Raw genomic sequence first — 17,403 nt, forward strand, 5'->3', positions numbered from 1 at the left:
ATGTGTCAGTGTATTCTTTTTAAAAAATGAAAGCATAAAAAATTATAATTTTAAAGAATAAATAATTAAAACAAATTTTCTCAAGATATGCTTGTATATTTCCTTAAATGAGGATATCCTCAAGTATGAACAATAATAATAACATTTATCATTTTAACTAGAAAGAAAACTAGGTAGAATTGGCACAAAGGTCATAAAACAACACTTAGGTCCACCAAAATATTATAAAATTTTGCAAGAGATTCACTTGATATAAACTGCACACTCCAGCCTTCCAGGGTACGTTGCTTTTTTACTTCTTTCTCCCCTCTGTATCTGACACTCAAGGTCACTCATGGCAATGGCTTCAGTATTTCTGACTTCCAATGGGTTAATACTAGGAGTGGAAAAGCTGATAAGTGGCAGTAAAAGTTGATAGATAGGTAAGGACAAAGCGCTCACTTTATAAAAATAATGCATCTTTAATATTTTTAATAATTCTGAAAGTAATTTATTGTTTTATTTGCTTATTATAGTTGCACATAATATTTGGGTTTATTTTGATAAAGTCATACCTGCAAGAAATTTAATTCATTCCACTTCAATCCCCAGTGTCCCTTCTCCCTTTCCCTCCCCTCCTCCCTCCCCCATTCTCCTTCCTCTACTGGTCTTTCTTTCATTCATTTATTTATTTATTATTGATTTATACTTCATAGATATATGCAAAGGTGGAATTCACTGTGGTATATTTATACATGTACATACTGTAATTTTGTCAAATTCGTTCAGTATTTCCTCCCGTTTCCTACCCCTCTTCCCTCTTTCTCTCTATTCCACTGATTTTCCCTTTATCTTTATGACCCCTTACCTTTTTCCCTTAATTAGCTCTAGCTTCTGCATATGAAAAAAACATCCAATTCTTGATTTTCTAAGTCTAGCTTATGTCACTTAGGTTGGTGTTGTCCATTTACATTGATTTACTGGCAAATGCCATAGTTTCTTTTTTTTTTTATGGCTGAGTAAATTTCATGTGTTTATAGATCACATTTTCTTAATTTTTTCTATTGTTGACCAGGGCTTCTTCTATACATGGTATTGTGAATTGCACTGTTAAAAAAACTGATGTGACATTATTGCTATAGTATGCTGATTTTAGTTCTTTTAGATAAATACCAAGGAGTGGGATAGCTGGGTCATATGATGGCTTCATTCCTGGTCTTTTGAGGAATCCTCATACTGCTTTCCAAAGTAGTTGTACTAATTTGCATCCCCACCAACAAAGTATGAGGGTACCTTTCCCCCCACATCCTCACCAGCATTTATTATTATTTGGATTCTTGATAATTGCCATTCTGACAAGAGTAAGATGAAATCTTCTTGTAGTTTTGATTTTCATTTTCTCAATCACTAGAATTTTTAAATAACTTTTTAAATATGTTGATCATTTGTGTTTCTTCTTTTGAGAAATGTCCATCTAGCTTTTTTGCCAATTTATTGATTATTTTATTTTATTTTTTGTGTTAAATATAATGAGTTCCTTATATATTCTAGATATTAAGCCCTTATCAGAGGAGAATCTGACAAAGATTTTCTCCTATTCTTTAGGCTCTCCATTCATGCTCTTAATCATTTCTTTTGCTATGCAGAAGCTTTTAGCTTGAGTTCATTCCACATATTTATTTTTGGTTTTAATTTTTGAGTTTCAGGGATTTTGTTAAGGAAGTTGGTGGCTGCACAATATATTGCATTGTTAACCCTATGTTCTCTTCTAGGAAGTTGTAGAATGTTTGGCCTAATTCCAAATTAGGTGTTTTATCCACTTTGATTTAACTTTTCTTCAGGGAAAGAGATTGGTATCAGTTTCATTCTTCTCTATATGGATACACAGTTTTCCCAGCACCATTTGTGAAACAGGTTATCTTTTCTCCAACATGTGTGTTTGGGCACCTTTGTAAACTGTCATCAGCATAAGTGTATGGGTTTATTACTGTGTCTTTAAGTCTATTCAATTGACCTTCATTTATATTTTGATGCCAATATCATAATGTTTTCATTAATACAGTTCTATAGTGTCATTTGAGATTAAGTATTGTGATGCTTCCAGCTACCCACCCTCTTTTCTTGTTCAAGATTGCTTTGACTAATCTAGGTCTCTAATTCTTCCAAATGGATTCCAGGAGTGTTTTTCTAGTTCTGTAAAAAATGCAGTGGTTATTTTGATGGGGGTTGCATTGCAATGAATCTCTATATTGTTTTAGCAGTATGGCAATTTGGGCAATATTAATTTTGCACATCCAAGAACGTAGAAGGTCTTTCCATCATCTAACATCTTCTTAGAGTTTTTCCTCATCCTTCTATAATTTTCATTGTAGAGATCTTTCACCACCTTGGTTAGGTTAGTTACAATTTTGTTTGTTTGTTTATATGATTTGGAGAGGTGGGTTGTTTGTTTTGTTTTGCTTTTTATGTTACTGCAATTGGATAGTTTTCATAATTTCTTTCTTAGGAGAATTACCATTTGACTATACTTAAGCTATAGATTTATGAATGTTGTATTGTATTCTGCTACTTGGAAAATTTATTAGCTCTAGAATCTTCTGGAAGAATTTATTTTTTGGAGGGGGTGGTTCTAGATACAGGATCATGTAGTCAGCAAACAGATAAGTTGACTTCATTTACTATTTGTAGCCATTTAATTCCCTTCTCTTGTCTGATTGCTCTGACAAGAGTTTCAGGAAATACACTAAATAGGATTTGGAAGATTGGACAACCTTGTCATGTTCCGATTTTAGAAAAAATTCTTTCAGTTTTCTCCATTCAGTAGAAAGTTGGCTTTGGGTTTTTCATATATAGCCTATACAAAGTTGAGTTAAGTTTCTTCTCTCCCTAGTTTCTCTAGCATTTAAAACATAAATGGGTGCTGGATTTTACCAAAGGTCTTTTCTGCAACTATTTATGTGATTGTATAATTCTTGTCCTTTTAAAAAGGAGATGTCTACACAGATAGGAGCAGTACAAAAGCGATTTTATTTGGAAAAAAACGGTTGAAGGAACATTTCTGAAATGTTAAATATAATAATTGGAATCAGAAAACTCTGGCTACAAACCCTTGCCAAATATTGCAATCTTTGTAAAAACCCAGCATTTTTATCTTTATTAATGCATTTTATTCATACATAAGCATTAGACAGACATATTAATATAATTCAGTATGATTTTCTATACATGCATACAGTTTGCGTTGACCACCTTTCTTCCATTCTCCCCCTCAAGCCCCACCATTTCCCCTTTCCAATCACTAGAAATCAGTAAATCAGTATTCTACTTTCAGGTCCACTTTTTTTTTTTTTTTTTTTTTTTTTTTTGCTTTCCACATATGAGAGAGAACATGTGATACATGACTTTCTGTTATCTGGATTATTTCACTTAACATATGTCCTCCAGTTCCATCTATTTTGCTGCAAAGATTTTATATTTCTTCACGGCTGAATACTGCTCCATTATAAATATGCCACATTTTCTTTGTCCATTCATCTATAGATGAGCACCTAGGTTAAATCTATATTCACTCTGTGAATAGTGCCACAAAAACAAGGGTACATGGGTATTTCTTTGATATGCTGACCTCATTTCCCTTAATTATACCTCCAGGAGAGGAAAAGCTGGATCATCTAGTAGTTCTGTTTTAATTTTTTGAGAACCACCCTGCTGTTCTCCCTAGTGGCATTATTAATTTACATTCTGACTTAAAATGTATTTGAGTCTTTTCTCCACATATTCACTAGAATATCTGTGGGGCAGGGCTTTTTATCTGCTTCTTTTGTTAAAAATAACCATTTTAATGGTGTGAGGTGGCATCTCATTGAAGTTTTAATACAAAACTATTTCTTAATATGCCATAACTAAGGTTTTTCACTATAAACAGGAGGAAATTAAAGGATAATTGTCATTCTTAGGTGGCTTTCCATTTCCTCTGAAGATGAAAATGATACAGTATTTAAGAATAATCCAGATCCAAACTTGGATATTTATTAATTCTCATGTTCTTTTTCTTTGTGCTTTCTTCTCTAGGTTTGACAAAAGGAAAAGTAAGCAAAAAAAGTAAGAAAGAAAGAAAATAAAAAGAAAGAAACCAAACAGAAGTAACAAAGTTTATCCTTATGGGACTGTCACATGATCCCAGACTCCAGGAGGTAATATTCATCTTTCTCTTCCTCACCTACATGCTGGATTCCCATCTTCAGATTCCCATGTATTTATTTTTTTCAGGAATTTTTCTCTATTGGTAGTTTCATTCACAACTGTCAGTATACCCAAGTTCCTAGGTACCATTATTCCAAGAGATAAAACCATTTGCTTTAATGGTTATAAAGCTCAGTTATTTTTTGTAATTTTCTTGGGAGTCATAGAATTATGCCACCTGGCTGCTATGTCCTATGGTCACTACATTGCCATCTGCAAGCCTGTGCATTACATGACCATCATCAATCACAAGTCTACACAATGATTTTCTTTGCTTGCTGGCTTGTCTCATTCTTATTTGTCTTCCTTGTGCTCATGTTGCTGCTACAGCTTGATTATTGTAGGTCTAATATCATTGGTCATTTTACCTATGATTATTTCTGCTTATTCCACTTTCTTGTTCAAACATAAGAATCCTAGAGGTGAGGGTGTTTGCTTAGGCACTGTTTACTCTAATGGTTACTTTGGCATTGATATTTCTGTCCTACATATATATCATCAGAATGATTTTGAAGATTCCTTTTACTAGTCACAGGACAAAGGCTTTTTCCATGTGTTCTTCCCACATGATTGTCATTTCCATCATTATGACAGCTGCATTTTTATATACATTAAACCCTCAGCAAGAGAGAGGGTGTCTTTGAGTAAGGAAGTGGCTGTACTAAAATTCTCAGTGCTTCTTATGTTGAATCCTTTTATTTACAGCCTAAGGAATCAGCAGGTCTAGCAAGGCTTCATGAACATTGCAAGGAAGATTGTGTTTTTCAAAAGTAGATGAAAAGATCTGGTGTCTTGAGGTAAAGGTATATTGATGGGTAATTAAAACATGAAACAGTGAAATTTGAGTATCTAATTCAAATCAGTGTTGCCCTCCCTCTCATTCTTGTACATTCATTATTGTGTTTTATTTTCTCTAACAGTTTATGGACACATTTATTTAATATATTTCTCACCCAAATAGAATTAGTTTTCTTCTGTTTTTCTGATATGCCACTCTTCCAACAGTTTTTTATTACATTTTCTTAAATAATAATTATTTTACAAAAAAATGTATTTTATGTTTTGCTCAGGAAAAGACATTATCCTCAGATATAGGAGGTGTGTTTTATTTACTATACATTGAAAATATGATTTTGTGATTTTTTACTTTTTACAGAAATTCTCTTCAGCGTTTTGCAATTTCTGTAGGAAATATTTTAAATGTTATATAATTGAATTAAAATGTAATTACTTTTTTATTTAAAAGCTGGGATTGAACTGACAATATTCAGTTATACTGCTTCTTGACATTTATTCAAAGACTTAAAATTCGCATTCTATATATATATACCCATACTTATTGTAGTGCAATTCACAATAGCATATTATGAAACCAGCCTTGGTGTACAAGATGTCAAGTTATGGAATGAGCCTCAATGTCCAGATGGGTGTATAAAGATCATGTGGTATAAATACACAGTGACATTTATTTAGCCATAGAGAAAAAAGAAATGATCCAATTTACAGGAAAACTGATAGAGAACAGTATGTTAATCAAAATAAGCCAGACAAAAAAAAAAGTTAAATATCTTGTTTCTCTCATATGTAGAAGCTAGAAAGAGAGAGAGAAAAAAAGAAAGCAGTCTCATGAAAATAGAATAGAGGTTTATAGGGCAGAAGAATGGGATGAGAGGATGAAAGTGGGAAGAGTAAGAAAGAGATACTTGGGAATTAAACTGATGAAATCATGTATGTGTAGTGGTATGACCATGTCACAAGGAATCTTGCTATCTGTGTAAATACTACACACCAATAATAATATAAAAAGGGTTGGGAACATGTCTCCATGATAGAACAGTTACCTTTGTTGAGGTTTTATTAATTTTGTATAGTATTTTCATCATTAACAAAATTAAATTTTTACTTAATCTGTTCATAATACATTGTCTCTATATAACCTATGTGGAAAGGTGTCTGTAATTTTTCTCAGCTGTTATTTCAAATACATCTAAAACAGTTCTTGATATAAACTTTGTATTAAATAAAGAAACAAGTAAAAACAAACTTTTTATTGTTTATATAGAGAGGGAAACTAAAGACAGATTACTAAAAACAATGCAAATGAAAGTAGCAATATACCATTTGTGATTTAGAACAGGTATAGCCTTAAATCATAGTTGGAATGGAAATTTTTCTTCAGTAGTAGCCATTTTACAGGTATACATCTAGTTGTTCCTGTTATCAAGAATCTTACAATTAGCCATATACAAGATTTCACCCTGACTCAGGTACAGTAGTTCATAATGTATTGTGTAGTCAAGCATTTCAAAAGACAAATTAAAGTATTTGGTGCTTGAATGAGTCTTGCAATGGAACTAGATTATTTAGGTGTTTGTGTTCCATGTGACTTTTCAGCAAAGTACCCATGTGAAGAGAAGATACATAATAAATAAGAGGATACAATGATTTATTTTGCAAACAATGTTGTTACCCTGAATCATTCATCTAAGTACTTAATAATGGACTCATGAAAAATTTGGCTATGAGAGCAAAGATTAAATTTAAATATGAGTTACAAAGAGGACAAACTGCCAATCGCAGAGACCAATTTTTTACCATTTTCTTTAATTACTGTCACAAGGAGCTAAATAAAATTGATACAGAGAAAGGAACTCATTTTACACTACAAGAGATTAGGTAGAGCTATGATGACTATTCTTCCTTATTTGTGAGAAATATGGCTTCTAATTCAACAACTGGAGAGTCTAGGACATATTTAGTATCACCAAGGATCTTTCTGATAAGAACACACATCGTGATAAATTAGAATCGGACAAATGTGGCAGATAGAGTGAGCATGTATGCAAGAAAGGACATGATTACTCAAGAAGGAGCTGTAGGTCACCATACAACCTCCAACAAAATAACTGGTTAAAGAAAAATACATATATATATATATATATATATATATATATAATATTATATGTAATTCAAACAAAAAAAGATGTATATCCAGGATATATAAAGAACTATCAAAACAAAAGAAAAAGAAAAAAAGTTTATGTGGCTAAATATCTGAATACTCGACTTTACCAAAACCAATACAAAAATGGCAACTAAGCCTAGTAAAGTAAGCTTAATATCATTGATCTCCAGGAAAACTAAAATAAAGTGCCAATGGATTCCTGTAGGTAATAGAATGATTAATATTTCAAAATCTAAACTTGAAAATAAAATGGTAAAGAAGAAGTGAAACAAGAAAGTCTCACATATAGTAGATAGGAAAAATAATGGTGCAATTGCTATATCTTGTGATGATAAATACACATGTAACAACAACAAAAAACCCTCAGAAGTATCACTCCTAGTTATTTTAACCAAGTACAATAATTTACATTTACACAAATACACATAATATCTTTAGTCATAATTACCATAAGCTGGCAATCACCCTAATAAACTTAAAAGTAAACTTTTTTTACATTAGAAGATAAAATAAAGAAAGTTATAAACACAAAGAAAAAAGAATTAGTTAATATGCTATGGACAAAATTTACCCATATTGTTTTATTTTTCTTTCACTCCTTATTTATAGTTGTAAACATATTTGTTTTAATAATTTTTCTTCTTGGTACTGTAAAACAAAGACCAATAGTATGTGTTCATATATATCCTTTCCTTCACTATGCATATCAGCAACTCAGATAAATAGTATCTCTTCATTCTCTTGGGAAAAATATGATCCCAGTGTTCAATTTCAAAATTAACTAAAGCTAAGATCGTTACATAGGTCTTATCATTAGTAAACTATCAAACAATAGGTTTAAGACAATTTTCAATTCTTAATAGCATTATTTTTAAAAGCTATATTAAAATATTCATTTATTTCTTGAGTAAATTGTATACTTATTGTTTAGTTACAATGTTCTGTCAGTCTTATGAATGTGTCTATAATCCCTTATAGAAAACACTAATATAAAGGAAAGTTCTGCTAAAATTTGTGAAATCACATAAACTGTTACATTCATGAGAGATATGTTATGGTTTTAAATCAATATTCTATGCCTGGATTTTCAATACTAGACTGGTTTTGAAATACACTTCAACAATTCAGGTCCACCTGGAAACTATGAAGATGACCTTCTTTGGAAACAGGACTTTGCCGATATCAAGTTAAGATGAAATCAGTCCTATACATTAAGGCCATTTCCGACTTATATCATTTAATTACAAGTATTTTATAATGTATAATTTTAAATGATTCTGGACTACAGACATCATATAATTATTCTCCCAATGATATTTTTAATTGAACTTGAGCATGTTTAAGACATATTACTCAAGTTATTGATTTTGATCATTGATAAATTTCCATGATGTGCATAGAGTTTAATACAGGTGTTTAATACATGTGTTCTTCTATTTGATAGTTTCTTTCTTCCCTATACACTCTGTATTTCTTACCTCTTTTTTTTTAATCATAGCAATCTTTATGTGTGTGTGTGTGTGTGTGTGTGTGTGTGTGTGTGTGTATATATATATATATATATATATATATACTTATTTTTAGTTGTAGTTGGACACCATACCTTTATTTTAATTATTTATTTTTATGTGGTGATAAAGATCAAACCCAGGGCCTCAAAGGTGCCAGGCAAGCACTCTACCACTGAGTCACAATCCCAGCCCTTATCATAGCAATCTTATGTATTAAATAATTTCATGTCTCCCATAGAAACAATAATTAATCCAAATTTTGATTGAGTTTTATTTAGTTGATACATGGAGCCCTGAGTTAAATGTCAACTAAATAAAACTCTAACAATAATGATGTAAAAGGAGTCGTTTCAGTTAAAACCAGTGTATAATAACCTGGAGAGGAATATTATTTGCATTGGACTTGGATAAGTAACTCTGAGATTTTTAAGTAATATAAAAATTCTTACTTATTTCAGTAAGAGTAAAAAATTAGATTTAATTCAACACTTAATAAATATACCAAATAATTACTAAATGAATAAGTGGTAGTAATGATAATCATGACCAGATTTCTATTTTATCAGAGAAACTGTAAAAGCTTAAAGGTAATCTTATATCTTTTATGATGTAGAATAATGGAGATTTCTTTAGGCCATTCTAAACCATCACAATGAGTGCTTAATTTTTCCCTAAAATAGAAAAAGTCATGCCTTCACAGTTTTGTCTGTTGCTAGAGTGTTAATCTCTATTACTCTCTTCTTTTGTTTCTTCTCCTTGTGAAATCATAGATTATGAAGAAAATGGATATTATTCTAAGCCTTCCTAAAATTTGATTTCAGACCACTATCATCCATGTATTTCATTTGAAATTGAATACTAATTTGGACTATTATTTAACACACGGGGTCTGAGAACACCAGTCTCCATGGTACCTTTTGTTTATCTATTCAACTAATACCTGTGAGTTCATTGTAACTAAGGAAGACAAAATTAAGGCCCACCTGAATAACATTGCTTCTGCACAGAAGGTCACATCATCCATCTTGTCCATCAGGCTTGGGAAGACACTCCAATTAGCCTTCACTTTAACCTAACTCATGTCAAGTATCAAGATAATACTTGTTTAAATGGCATGGGTAAGATAACCTGGGACCCTCCATCCTTTGAATAATTGGGTCAATGTATGCAAGTGGATTAATGTGTGCTATTCTTGTGAACACTGTAGGGGGCTCTTGAAATTGACCTTTAATAAATATCTTGGATGATTGGTTACAAATATAAAGTGACAGAGGAAAAGCAGATTAAAAAGCTGTTGAAAAATTCTGACATACACATTTTTAGACAAATTAATAAGTCATTAGAAATGTCATTGACTAAACCAGTCATATTTACCAAAAAACTAAATATTTTTTTAAGAATATAATTTTTCTTTAATAAAACATGCTTGTATTTATACAACCAATTTCTGTTATACACATTGTATATAATTAAAATGAAACCACACAAATTCTATGAAATATATAAGTGAAAGACAATTTCAAAAATTCTGTCAGTCAATAATATAATGTAATAATTTTGTTCATTATAGCATGAATATTTAGTCACTGATAGGAATATATGATTTGTGTGTGTATGTGTCTGTGTTTATGTGTCTTGATACCAGGTTGCAATCATTTATACCATAGTCAATGCCAGAAATTTAGAAATAATGAGATCCAAAATAATAACTTGATAGTTTTTAAGATAGAGCAGATAAGCTTTATATTTTAGTTTTGCTAAATATGAATTTTATGGAGTTTAGCACCCATCATATAAAAGTAGAAGACAAAAATCTGTTTATCATGAACAAAGAGAGCAGATAATGAAAAGTTGGAATATATGCCTTCCAGAACATTTATAGATAAAAATTTGGGTAAAATTGATTCAACTATTAAACCAGTTCACTGATCCTGAAGAAATATTTTTCTGTTCTAGAGCACTGATAACTATGGAAAACATAGAAAGGAAAATTGAAATACAGACATAGGCAATTTGTCTGGATACTTAAGAATTTTGAAAATGATCTTATGTGAAAGTATATCTGAAAAAATTAAATAACTTTTAACATGAACAAACAAATTTTGTATAACACCAAGAGTGCTATGAGGTGCAAAAGAAAATAGTTTTTTTCCCCTCAAATCTTACCTTGAATATTGAACTATCCCATTCATCATTCACAAAAAAAGAAATAATGTGAGAAAGTGCTTTATTGTTTGGAAAAGAAGACAAATAGGAGTGTCTCCAGTTTAGAAAAGTAAAATTGGTGAAAATTTAAATTTAAGTATGGCTTTATATAACAGAGACCATTTAAAAAATAATTTTAGTTCTAAATGGTTTTTTTGTTTATTTAATTAATTTATTTATTTATATGTGGTGCTAAGGATTGAACCCAGGGCCACACTCATGCCACGTAAGCACTCTACCACTGCACCACATCTCCTGCCATACCAGAGGCCATTTTAACAGATTGGTAGTTGTCATGCAGTACAAAGTTTGGAATTAGACTTGTAGCATCCTCCCATTCCTTAGACATCCCCATAGATGATTATCATGGACACATTGCTTTGAATGACTGACTTATCCTGATAGTTTGTAGTGGTTTGAATGCAGGAAGAGAAATACATTTGTTAAAGTATAAAATATTTTTTAATGAAGAGGAAAGCAACATCAAAATGTACTGTGTTACACGGAGAGTGAGTTCTCAAGTGTTTTTGTGTTTGTTTTTGAAAAGATTTTACTTTCAACATCTTTATTATTTTTCTTTGTTTTCAATGAATATATTGAAATATTCAAAAGACAGATTTATACTAAAATTGTGAAAATATAATGAAGAAAATAAAGGAATAACTAATATTTGTGATAACAGATTTTAAAAAGTATTTTGTGTCAATGTACTAAAAAATCATTTTTCTCTAAAACAACAAATAGGAATTGTTTTAAAATTATATGTGTGAACATGTTATTCTGTTTTGTATATGTTTAAGGTGTATAATCATGTTTTCATATATGAATATATAAATAAATATATATGCTTAGTAAAATGATTACTAAGTCAAGTTTGTTTGTTTGTTTTATTGTCACAAGAGCACCTAAAATTTGCTCTCAAATCACATTTTTAGGATACAATATAGTATTAACTATAGTACCAGTATTAGTTCTCTAGTCTTATCTATTCTTCATACCCCAAAATCTGTACCTTTTGAAGATATTACAATATATATTTTAAATATACCATAATATAAAAGTGTTTATATGTATATACATCTACACAAACAATGGAATATTATTCAGCTTTATAACAAAGATACTTCCTCATTGGCATTTGTGACATCATGGATAATCCTGAAGGACATTATTCTAAGTGAAATAAGCCAGACACAGAAAAAAAAATTTTCTTTCTGTTTCTCTATTAGGATAGTAGATTTCTTATTTCTTCACATACTTTACAATTAACCTAGAGGACACCTCGATAAAGAGGAAAAAATAATGAGAAATTCCACTGCAGTGACAGATTTTATTCTTCTTGGACTGACAAACGACCCATGATGGCAGGTTGTACTTTTCATGTTTCTTCTTGTTACCTACATGCTAAGTGTGACTGGGAACCTGATCATTATCATCCTCACCCTTTCAGATCCTCATCTGCAGACTCCCATGTATTTCTTCCTTTGGAACTTCTCCTTCCCAGAAATATCGTTCACTTCTGTCTGCATCCCCAGATTCCTTGTCACTATTGTGACAGGAGACAGAACCATTTCTTACAACGGTTGTGTGGCTCAGTTATTTTTTTTTTTTTTCATCTTCTTGGGAGTGACGGAATTTTACCTCTTGGATGCTATGTCCTATGATTGCTACGTGGCCATCTGCAAACCTCTTCATTACAGGACCATCATTAGCAGCAGAGTCTGCATCCTTCTTGTCTTCAGTTCATGACTTGCAGGATTCCTGATCATCTTTCCACCAATCCTCCTTTTTTTTAAGAGGGAGAGAGAGGGAGAGAGAGAGAGAGAGAGAGAGAGAGAGAGAGAGAGAGAGAGAGAGAGAGAATTTTAATATTTATTTTATTTTTTTTTAATTTTCGGCGGACACAACATCTTAGTTTGTATGTGGTGCTGAGGATCAAACCTGGGCCACATGCATGCCAGGCAAGCATGCTATTGCTTGAGCCACATCCCCAGCCCCCAATCCTCCTTCTGCTGCAGTTGGATTTTGGTGCCTCCAATATAATTGATCATTTTATCTGTGACTCTTCCCCAATTCTGCAGCTTTCTTGTACAAACACTGACTTTCTAGAACTCATGGCGTTCTTTTTAGCTGTGGTAACACTCATCTTCACCTTCACATTAGGTATTCTCTCCTACACAAATATCATCCAGACAATTCTGAAAATTCCTTCTACAAATTAAAGGAAAAAAGCCTTTTCCACTTGTTCCTCCCACATGATAGTTGTCTCCCTCTCTTCTGGCAGCTGCATCTTCATGTACATTAAGCCCTCTGCAAGGGAGAGGGTGACATTAAGCAAAGGAGTAGCTGTGCTCAACACTTCAGTGGCTCCTCTCCTGAACCCCTTCATATATACACTAAGAAATCAGCAAGTAAAGCAGGACTTCAAGAGCATTGTCCAGAGGATGGTATTTTATGCAAGTTAATGAATGTGATTATGTGGAAAAATGGACCTCTTGAGGCAAAACTGAAAGAAAAATTACCTATAAATTCTTTCTGAACACCTCATTTTGTTTCTTTGCTTAGACATATTTATATATCACCAACACTTCTTGTCCCAGTTAACCTAAAAACAGAGTCTTAACTATTTTAAGGTAATAGATAGAGCACTTGATTTTGCACCTGTGTAGTTAAATTTTAGGTAAATCAATAATCCCTATTGTCTCTCATATCAAATCAAGATAGATTGAGAATTTACTCATAAAATCATTTTCTTATGAGCAGTTTGTATTGACTGTTCGTGTCCTCAGTAAGGCCTCCAATTAGCAGCAGGCTATCAGTAATAATCTTTGGGAGAGTCAATGTTAGACATTAATTTTAAACTATGCAGGGATTCATCAACCCTAACCCCAGAATTGTTCAAAAGTCAGCCTAATGCTCTAAGATGAAATATTATTGTAAAATATTGTAAAACAATAAAATTCTGATTGCTGAGTTTTTATGAAAAATACATCAGACAAACATTGGTGGTCATTTTTTATAGATTTTCAATAAATTATTTATAATAATTTTTATTATTTATACTGTAATATTTCATTAAAAAGTCTTCCTTCAAGCATACAGAAATTGTATGTATGTAGCATTCACTTTCTCATGCTGTTTTTGTAATCATAGGACAATGTCACATTATTGTCTGAATGATTCAAAAACACATACATAGTCAATTGATTTTCATTAGTGAATAATCATCTTGGAAGTTGATTCTAGCAAAGTTAAACGGTTGCTAAGGATGAAAATTTCTTAACATTATCTCACACTGGAACTTCCTTAATTCACATTTCCATGAAACATTGCTAATGTTCTAGATAATAAAAATACTCAACAAAGCAACATTCATCCACTGAACATTGAATCACTTGAAATTACAAGTATTGATTGGCTAAAAAATTATAATTATTAAGATCTGTCACTAGGGATCTAACTAGTAGAGCACTTGCCTAGCATGCCTGAGGACCTGGGTTTAATCACCCTTACTCCAAGAAAAATGTGAGAAAAAAATGAGAGATTGTCATCCATGAGGTCTAAGTAAGAATTATACAACCAGACAATTTTGGAAGAGTCTTAATTTTATGTGTGTCTGTATGTGTACACTTACTTGGAAAGGTGAAACAAATAAAGAGATAATTTAATTATAATAGAAAAATAGGATAGGAGTTATTTTTTAACCTTTCATGACATTTTCTGTCTTCTTTTCTACTTAATTAAATTACTCTCAATGTCTATCAGGGACTTATTGCAAAGGAGATTGGGTAATACAGTTTACAGTGTGTCATCCCCAAAATCACAAAGCTAAATAAATGCTGGCTTTGGTGCTGCAATATGATCCATAAAAATTAGGATGTTTTGTTTTCCAATTTTGGTATTTTTTTCATATTAATTACTATAGATATATATATCTATGACCCTTTTGACTGTGAAATATAGAAGACTATTGTATCATGAGTGAAAACATGTAAGAGCCTTTGATTATGCTTCACCCTGCTTTCCTTCTTATAGTTACTCACTTAAACAATCTTAAACGGGTCCTGCATGAGCAAGATATGGAACCACCTTTAGCCATTATATATTTGACATGTCAGGAGAGCAATACTTTTAAGTCCTTGAAATCTTGATATTAATAAAAAAAAAGAACACCATGTGTTTTAGTCAACTTTTTCACCACTGTAAACAGAAGACTGATAAGAATAATATCAGTAGAAGAAAAGTTTATTTGGGGGCTGAGGGTTTTAGAGGTCTCAGTCCTTAGATAATGTATGTGACAAAGAATGAAAAAAAAATAGATACAAACTGATAAGCTCACGAGGGTTTACCTCAGAAGGAAACTGCTCTCATTAAGAGGAAAAATAAGGAACTTAGTGCTCTAGGTTTCCAGGTACTAAAGAGCCAAAAGGAAATTGATGTCAAGCTTGCTGGATCTTAATGCTATTCCTTACAAAGTTTCCACTTGGGAGGTACAGTCAGGGATCTTCTGTAGTAATATCCAATGACATGTAACTAAGTACTACAAATTCAGCACTTCAAAAGGACACACAGTAGAAATCTCACAGTGTCTGTGAGTAGAAAACCTGGAAGTTCTACAGCACTGCTGCCAAAGCCACCTGTGGCCTGGGTCCCTATGCTGAGGCTCAGCTGGGGATCATGAGTTCATTCCATATCACTCAGGCTGTTGCCAGGACATGTATGAGGCTTTGGAATTCCTGAAAGCTTGTTTCTCCAGAGACAGCAATGGAAAGATGCTGCAGAGCAACCAAGCTGGCAAGAATTATATATAAACAATATAATCAAAACAGGGACAACAACCAAAAAAAGCTTTATCATATTATTCTACTGGTGGGGAAGAGATTCTGAAAGAGCATGATCCCAGGGGGTTCCAGTCTTGGATCCTTCAGTGGAGCCCATATGTCAAGTCTTCAAAAACACGTATTCTCCTACAAGCCCAGTGGAAATGTGGGAAAGATAAAAGTTCTGAAATATACTAAACCAAACATTTACAAAATATTAGAAAACAAAGAAAGGGCACTTCTATTCTCTTTTTTTGGTTAAAAAGAAAGAAAAAGAGCCTGTCCCTTTTAGAAGTTGCTTTTAAAATAAGATGATCAACCTAAATTACCAATGTTTCTCCCCCATTTATCTGCCATGGCAAATCCTGGTAAGCCAAAAACAATTAGAAGAACAAAAAAATTCAAATGAAAAATGTGTGTCAAACATACTGCAATCAAACAATTCAGTAGTTGAAACAATGTGATAGACCCCAAATTTTCTAAGAGAAATAAGACAGAAAATAAAAAGAGTGCATAAACCTTGCTTGCTTAATTCTACTGTGAAAGAAGCAATACTTGGTGACTTTCTTTTCATTTCATCAGCTCTATGTTTATATTACTCTCAATTGTCATTTTATCTTGCTGATGTGCCTATCTACTTTCTCCTGTCTAAAATAGACACTCAATATGTTTTTATCAATGCATAAAACATTTGAATTACAAATTAAATATCACAAGACCTTTCCTCTTATTTTCTCAGTTTTTGTTTTTACATTTCCCATGCCATTGGATTATATGACTTTGTCAGACATTTGTTTCAGGTTGAAAGAAAATGAGATTGACAATAGGAAGTTCAAAATAACTCAAGTCTGTCATATCCTCATTTTTTAATATTTATTTTTTTGTTGTAGTTGGACACAATAGCTTTATTTTATTTATTTATTTTCACGTGGTGTTGAGGATAGAACCGAGGGCCTTGCACTTGCTAAGTGAGCTCTCTACCGCTGAGCCACAACCCCAGCCACTGTCATATTGACCTCACTGTTGATGCTGGCATTGCAAATCTCTGGCATTCAATGTTGAAGAAACATAATATCTAAAAGAAGCCTAATTAAAATTACTCTCTTTACTTTTGGGGGCTCTCATTAGTACCATGCTCTCCAGAGACATTTTAATCCTGCTTTCTTTGTTTTTTAAATCAAGAATGAAGTTAGAGGTTTCAAAATTTCCAGTAATATCTAGAAATAGAATGTATTTTGACTGGAGAAAATGGGATACTATTTACACAGACCATGTTTAAAAGTTCAAAACATTAGTTAGAATCAATTATCCAGTTTCTTTCGTTTTATTTTTTGTTTGTGTGTGTGTATATGTGTATGTGTGTATGTCAATAAAAAAGTACTACTGAAGTTAGGAGTGGCTATTTCTCAAGAAAGATATTTAGAACTTTCCTTAGAAAGTTCAGTTGAGCACATGTTGCATGATCAAATAAGAATTTTTATTCCTAGAAAAGATAATGTAAGAAAAGCATAGTACCCTTTATATATTAGCTAAATAATGAAACATTTGACAATTTGTGTCCAATAAATTTAGTTCTCAATAATAAATGTAAATGTAGAGACAGAGTAAAATATAGCAGAGTCATATTAAAAATAAATATATATATAGGTATGATTGAATAATAGAAAGTGAGAAATACACA

General features: G+C 31.9%; 1 pseudogene; it reads left to right on the top strand.

Annotated features, from left to right (window-relative positions):
• Positions 1-12,204: 12,204 nt before the first annotated feature.
• LOC144254990 (olfactory receptor 6C75-like) lies at positions 12,205-13,367 on the top strand (annotated as a pseudogene).
• The last annotated feature ends 4,036 nt before the right edge of the window (positions 13,368-17,403 follow it).

Source organism: Urocitellus parryii, chromosome 5 (genome assembly GCF_045843805.1).
Source record: "Urocitellus parryii isolate mUroPar1 chromosome 5, mUroPar1.hap1, whole genome shotgun sequence".
Classification (NCBI taxonomy): Eukaryota; Metazoa; Chordata; class Mammalia; order Rodentia; family Sciuridae; genus Urocitellus; species Urocitellus parryii.